This window comes from Suncus etruscus, chromosome 4 (genome assembly GCF_024139225.1).
Source record: "Suncus etruscus isolate mSunEtr1 chromosome 4, mSunEtr1.pri.cur, whole genome shotgun sequence".
Classification (NCBI taxonomy): domain Eukaryota; kingdom Metazoa; phylum Chordata; class Mammalia; order Eulipotyphla; family Soricidae; genus Suncus; species Suncus etruscus.
In genome coordinates this window covers 60,279,470-60,287,069 of record NC_064851.1, presented here as the reverse complement: position 1 = coordinate 60,287,069, position 7,600 = coordinate 60,279,470, and the positions used below count along the sequence as shown (strand labels likewise).

At 33.5% G+C, this 7,600-nt stretch overlaps 1 non-coding gene across 1 annotated transcript; it reads left to right on the top strand.

Annotated features, from left to right (window-relative positions):
• Positions 1–2,550: 2,550 nt before the first annotated feature.
• Positions 2,551–2,657, top strand: LOC126008459 (U6 spliceosomal RNA). The gene has a single exon (XR_007495789.1). It is a non-coding gene; the product is annotated as a U6 spliceosomal RNA (small nuclear RNA).
• The last annotated feature ends 4,943 nt before the right edge of the window (positions 2,658–7,600 follow it).

The following is a 7,600-nucleotide window of genomic DNA, read 5'->3' as shown; positions in this document are numbered from 1 at the left end:
TGGCATTAAAAGAAAAATTAATACATTTGCAAGCACATATCAGGAAGGGCTGTTCTTTTTATAACTGAAGCCCAACTACAAACATTTTTGTAATAATGTTGCTTAAATAAAGATAATATTTTTTAAAGACTTCAGTCTCAGAGCTACAAATGGCATATTTGTTTATGATGGCAAAAAAACCTTTCACCAAAACATACGCAAACAATAAGACTTTGTCTTCTTTATTTCCTGTGTGAATGTGTGAATATTTTTCTAATTTCTATGATAAAATTACTATTTTTATGACAGTACTACTGAATAATAGTATAATGACAGGACAAACCTTTTTTGTAGATCATAGAGGAAAGGCTTTTTATTATTCCATAGCCATATGATTATAATGCTAATCATGGGCTTGTAAATGGTTTTGACTATATTGAGGGAGGTTCCTGCAATTCCCATCTTGCTGAGAGTTTTTATCATAAATGGACACTTGAACTTGTCATTTTTCTTGTCATTTATTGCTATTATCATATGATTTTTTGGGGGGTCACACCCAGCAGCGCTCAGGGTTACTCCTGGCTCTACATTCAGAAATCGCTCCTGGCAGGCTCGGGGGACCATATGGGATGCCGGGATTCAAACTACCATCCTTCTGCATGAGAGGCAAAAGCCCTACTCCATGCTATCTCTTCGGCCTGATCATATAATTTTTTAGAATTTTCTCTTATTGATATGGTGTATTAAAGTTATTGACTTTTCTGTGTTAAACCTTATTTTAGGTCTGGGAAATGAATCCTCCTTGGTCATGATGTATGACATTTTTGATGAGCTGGTGGATTCTATTTGCTAGTGATTCTTGAGGATCTTTGAGGGTTTTTTTTTTTTTTATCCATTTAGCCACTATGTGTCTCTTAACTAGTGCATTTAGTCCATTGACATTGAGAGAAAAAATTGTCCTGGGATTTAGTGCCACCTTTCTATCAAAGTTTGTTGAGTCTGTTGGTCAGTCATGTCTTAAAGTAGGTCTTTCAGTTTTTCTTTTAAGACTGGTTTTGAGTCTGTAAAGTTTCGGAGCTGTTGTTTGCCTGTGAAACCATGTATTCTTCCTTCAAACCTGAAAGTGAGTTTTGCTGGGTGCAGTATTCTAGGCCAAGCATTTATTTCATTGAGTTTTGTCACTATGTCCCACCACTGCCTCCTGGCCTTGAGTGTTTCTGGTGACAGGTCTGCGGTAAATCTCAAGAATATTCCCTTGAATGTAATTTCCTTTTTGATCTTGCTGCTTTCTGAATTCTGCTCTATCTGTGGGATTTGTCATCGTGATGAGGATGTCTCTTGAGGTGTTTTTTCTGTGGTCTCTTTTGGTTGGTATTCTTCGGGCATGCAGAATTTGATTGCATGTATTCTTTAGCTCTGGTAGTTTCTCTTTAATGATGTTCTTGACTGTTGATTCTTTCTGGAGATTTTCTTCCTGGGTCTCTGGGACTCCAATAATTCTTAATTTGTTTCTGTTGAGCTTATCATAGATTTCTATTTTCATCTGTTCCCATTCTTTGAGTAATTTTTCCATTGTTTGATCATTTGCTTTAAGGCTTTTTTTTTTTCCAATCTCTTCTGCTGTATGGAGTTGTTATTCATCTCATCTTCCACTGTACTAATTCTATCCTCAGCTGCTTTTAACTTGTGGGGAAGCTCATCCATTTTTTCTTCATTCATCTACTGAGTATTTCAGACCTGTTATTTGACCTGAAATTTCAGTTTGGAGTTTTCTGATTTCTATTTTCATATTCTCTTGATTCTTATTAGTGTTCTCTTCTATACTTTCTTTGAGTTCTGTGAACATCTTCCATATTGTGACTCTAAACTCCTTATCTGAGAGACTGACTAGTTGGTTGGCCATGTTCTGATCATCAGAGTTGCCATCTTCATTCTCTATGTTTGGCGCTGGCCTGAGTTGTTTCCCCATTGTCACACTTGTATTGTGGGTTTTTCTACGTGTTGTGGTTGTATCTATTGGCTAAATGATGTGCACGGCCGCATAGGGAAGCGGAACAGCCACTCTTCTCTGGCTCCTCCCTTTCTGGGTGTATCTACTCACCTCCAGGGAAGGCAAGCTGTCCCCAGATGAAGCCACACATAGAATGAAATCAAGCCGAGAATGCAGCACAGCACAGGAGACAGGGAGATGTGCTGGCATCAGAGTTCCAGCAGAGTTCCTAGTTATTCTTTATGATTATTTGCAAGGACACAATTTTCCAAATGTTTGTATAATTTTTATAAATATCTATGTCCTTTACTAGTCTGTAAATCTCAGGATTACTAAATACAAATGCTATTTCTTTAAAAAAATTTTATTTAAAATGGATTAAAGATTTTTTAGGCCTACATTTGAAAAATAAATTGAGGAAAATATAGGAAACATCCATGATATAGACTTCAGAAATCTCTTAAATTATTTGAATGTGTTGTCAAAAAAAAACAGTAAAAATAAAGAAATAACACAATCATTGAAACAAAATATCATTGAAAACTATCTTCACTGTGAAAAAAGTCTATATTGAAAAAAAACTGCTCGTTTTGGCAGCACATATACTAAAATTGGAACGATACAGAGAAGATTAGCATGGCCCCTGCGCAAGGATGACACGCAAATTCGTGAAGCGTTCCATATTAAAAAAAAACAACTACTAAATGGCTGAAAATATTTCAGTCCATATATGAAGGGCCACTTTCCAAGATATAAATCACCCAAAAGTCAAAAACAAAATGAATAAACAACCGATCTAAAAGTAAGAAGATTAAGCAGACACATTTTCAAAGACATATAGATAACCTAAAGGTATGTGGAAAAATACCTTTCATCATCACAGACTACCAGAAAGATCAATCAATAATAATATTGTCTCATATCAGTGAGAAATGTCTATATCAAAATAATCAAAAGCAACTAGTACTGATAGGGATGTGGTAGGGAAAAAAACATGCCACAATGTATTTATTCTGTTTTCTGTTATTGGTAATGTTTTTCCTAGCTCTTGGATATTGTCAGTAGTGCTGCAATGAAATAGGGTATACAGATGCTTTTTCCAATTTGTATGTCATTATTGTTAGAATATATACCAGTAAGTGGAATTACTAGTTTTATTGTTAAAATAAATTGAAATATTGGTGGCTTATTGGGCCACACCCATTAAAGCTCAGTTCTTAAAATTGGCTCTGTGATATAACTGGGGTTGACTATGTGCAAGGCAAATATCTTGATTCATGCACATTTTTTGTTAATTAATTGATGTTTTATACAGTTTTTCAAAGAAGCTGAATTATTTTATAATCCAATCACAGTGAATCAGTGCTTGTTATATGTCTTGTTAGTAAGTTAGATTTAATGAATTTAAATCATAACCATGATTTAAACCCAGCAATTTCTTTAAAAAATTAAAATTTTATTCTACATTTTTGGACTGGCACAATTATCAATGCTCAGTAATTACAATTGGCTCACTGCCCAGGAATCACTCCTGGTCGTACTCTGATGTGGTGCTGAGGGTTGAAAATGGATTGACCAAACTATCAATACAGTGCTCTTGCCATATGAATATTTATCTTCCAAAAAGTGTCATTTAATTTAACTTACTGACAGACATATAACAAACAGTTCTTACTATCTTTGTCCTAGTACACCTTTCTCTACTATAACTGGAACTGATCACTCTGGAAAAGACCTCAGTGCCGAAAGGGGAGAAAGTGACATGCAAGGAAAGCACCCCTTCATTGACAATAGTGCAGAACACAGTGTCAAAGGCAGAAAAAAAAACAGAGAAATAAAGAAACAGAGAAAGGGAGAGTGTGTGAGAGAGAAGAAATTGCCTACCATAAAGACAGGTAAAAAGGAAAGGATGCGGGCTGAGAAAAATTTGAGGACAATGGTGGTGGAAGCGTGCACTTTTGAAAGATGGTATACATTATATGACTTGAACTCAATATTGAAAAATTTTGTAACCACAGTGCTTAAATGAAGCAATAGCGAATATATATATAACTTTCTCAGCTACTATGAAATAGTTGTTCAAAAATAGAAATTTTGAGGATCATTGACTTCTATTATTTTATTACAAACATATGATAAAGACCAGACATTTGTAAGAATTTTTCCATTACACAAGGTCTGTGATTCAAAGAGTAGAGTTGGGAAGAGTTAGAGATATCTTGATGAAACAGAACCAATTGCGATGATGTTTTATCAACCTATTGAAGTGTTCCCTAGAATAAAATTCTTTAGAATTTTAAACTGAGATGTGGGAAATAGTAACTGATGGTTTTGAGCTATCTTTATACACAGTTTTATTTCAAACTTCAAACCAAGTCAGACATTTTTATTTAAAATATATAATTTGGAAAAATTAAATTGCATATAATCAGAAAGCTGAGAAAATAAAACCAGGATTCTCACTATGAATGTAAAAATGCATTGTGGTCTACTCTACTTCAATGATCTTCCTCAGTAACATAAAATACAAATATGGTACCATTAATCGTGTGTTCTGAATAGTTTACCAGAAACCAGATGTTCTATAAGGATCGTGAAATAATGTATAGCCTGCCTGACAGACTAAAAACTCCTAGAATCTTGCTGTAAACATGTTTTATCCTAAAGTCATCTTGTCTCAGCAATACAGCTATGAACAAACACTCTGAAAAGCTTTATAAGATAAAACATTCTCAGTGAAAAAGATGGTGCCACTTTTAGGCAACTCTATTCACACAATTTAAGATGAACTAGTTTGACCTTCAGTATTGGCAAGAATGGGAGTTTCTTCTTAAGCTTTCTCAATTTAGTAACCACTTTTCCTTCTTAAATGTAAGTATTACACAATAGCTCACAACTATAGAAATCTGAGAATTCAATCATGACTTAACTTCTACCAACAGACCAAAATATTCTCATCTGACATTCTGTGTTGGTGGGAATATAATGGACATGTTAACTATCTCTTCTTCTACTCTCCAGGCACTATCTTCACTATCAAGTTTAATCATAAAAAAAGATGAATACCTTAGTCATTTCCTCATATCCCCTGCAGATAGGACTTTACCGAATACAATTTACAATTATGCTCTCAGCCTGTAAAGTGAATCAATACCAGAATTGTTCATTTGAACAGTATTTTTCCTTTACAGACCTTATATATTATGTTATTCACTATCTTTTATACAAGTCATCACACAATACAATTTTTATAAAGTTTTGTCTAAGGAAAAAGGTATTTCTACAGATTAATGTCTTAATTTTGTCAGAAAATAAAAAAATTGAAGTGAGAATACATGAAAATCAATTATTCTATCTTCTTACATTTCCTGCTGTAAAACTAGAACCATTTTGAATGCCCAGATTAGAAATTCATTTATACCAAGGGTCAGTTGACAGCTACTTGGTCTTGTTTATTTTAGAAAATTTTATTCAGTCACATTTTTATTTTTTTCTTGGTATTCAAATCATGTTTTGGCTATCTAGTAGGTCTTTTGTATTTTCAAAGCATTTTTGACTAAAGAGAAAATTTAAGAAAAAGTGTGATATATGATAAAGTACAAAAATGATTTAAAGCAGTATCTCCCAACATGTCATGATTTTTTTACTCTACAATAGCAATCTTTTCTTAAAATAAATGTTAAGTAACAGTTTTTTTTATTAGTTTTAGTATGCAGGTATTAGAAACTCAAAGATATTTTATTCAAAATTACCCTTTGAGCTTCTTTTCAAAGCATTAGGGAAATCTTGTCATTGTCAACTGATGCTGTCAATCATTTGTCAGTTACCAAGTTGATCGTAAATAGTGTCGTATCACATCTGTATCATACACCTCTTTTAACCTATTTACTTCTGTAGCCTAGGTCACTCTGAGTTGTTAGTCACTTAGTCTGTTTACTTTTTAATTATGATTGCACTTGTCTCCAAATGTCTACAAGAGAATTCTGAAAGAAAATGCATAAAGTTTTCAAATCTAGATTTTGAATGTTTTTCTAAAATTAGTAGTACTCTAAAAAGAGCAATGTAATCAATTATGCCTTCAACAAATCATTGATTTTAATGGGTAAAATATTATAAAGGCCTTAAAATTATACTATTAATTTTTATGTCTAAGCTAATGCTATTAATGCATCACAACCTTGTGACACGTGTTGTAATCAATAAATATGTCAGGTCAAGTATTTATTTTGTAATCAAGACCTCATCTTTGCTTCTCTGGCTCTAGAAATATATGAAATGTGTAAAAAAAAAGGTTATAATTTTCTCATCTGGGTGAGCTAAATATGCCCTAAAATATTTTTGTAGTACTTATCAGAATTAACACATTGAAGCACTATTTTTATTGTTTCATATTGTAAAGTTAAAATAACATAGAAAGCACAATCATAGAAAGGGTTTTAGTTTCACCCAACTCATTATCTTTACAGGAAAATAAACTAATTTTTATGACTTTACATATATAGATCCTCTCTCTGTGTGTGTGTGTGTGTCTTTCTTTCTCTGGCTCATGGAGCTGAAGTGACAATTTAGTCCACATGGTGTACACTATGGAAAATCAAAATATTATTCATAAATAAATATTTCTTAGAGCTTCTGCCATTCTTTGGAGGCAATGATCAGCTGTTTTAGAAGACACATATCAGCTGCCTTTGGAGTCTTCTAATTATTTAACAGGGTTTATAGTTTTATATTAAAAGGTAGATTTTATTAAAAGTTCTTCAACAAATGCATACAACTCTTATACTGTGGCTTTAAGTTTTATAGATTTTGGGGCCGGCGAGGTGGCACTAGAGGTAAGGTGTCTGCCTTGCAAGCGCTAGCCAAGGAAGGACCATGTTTCGATCCCCCGACATCTCATATGGTCCCCCAAGCCAGGGGCAATTTCTGAGCCCTTAGCCAGGAGTAACCCCTGAGCATCAAACGGATGTGGCCCGAAAAACCAAAAAAAAAAGTTTTATAGATTTTATACAAAATAACTCTATGACACTCTCATGAAGCAACTTTCATATTTTTATCTCATCTCTGGAATATCCAGGCAGATTATGTTCAGATGGATGAGAGTCTGTGTCTATAAACTTGATAATCATTAGAACTCATAGAATAATTGCTATTTAGTCTCAAATTCACATAACAAAATCTAATTCACATCAGTAAAGGTGTTATTTAACATATATCACAATTTTCTTCTTAGTTGCATACTATTTCCACATAAAGATAAAGAATAAATTATATGAAAAGAGTTTGGCTAAATTAACCAGTCACTCTTATTCAATGAGATCCTGAAGTAATTAGAGTTCTGAGATATTTATCAGACTCCATTAAAATGATTGATTAGGGCCAGAGAGATAGCATGGAGGTAAGGTGTTTGCCTTGCATGCAGAAGGTTGATGGTTTGAATCCTGGCATCCCATATGGTCGCCTGAGCCTGCCAGGAGTGATTTCTGAGCATAGAGCCTGCAGTAACCCCTGAGTGTTGCCGGGTGTGACACAAAAAGAAACAAACAAACAAAAATGTTTGATTAATACAGTAAATAAAATAGTACTATTTATGCTATCCTTAATAATTTACATTTCGCCAAAATTGTATGTTAA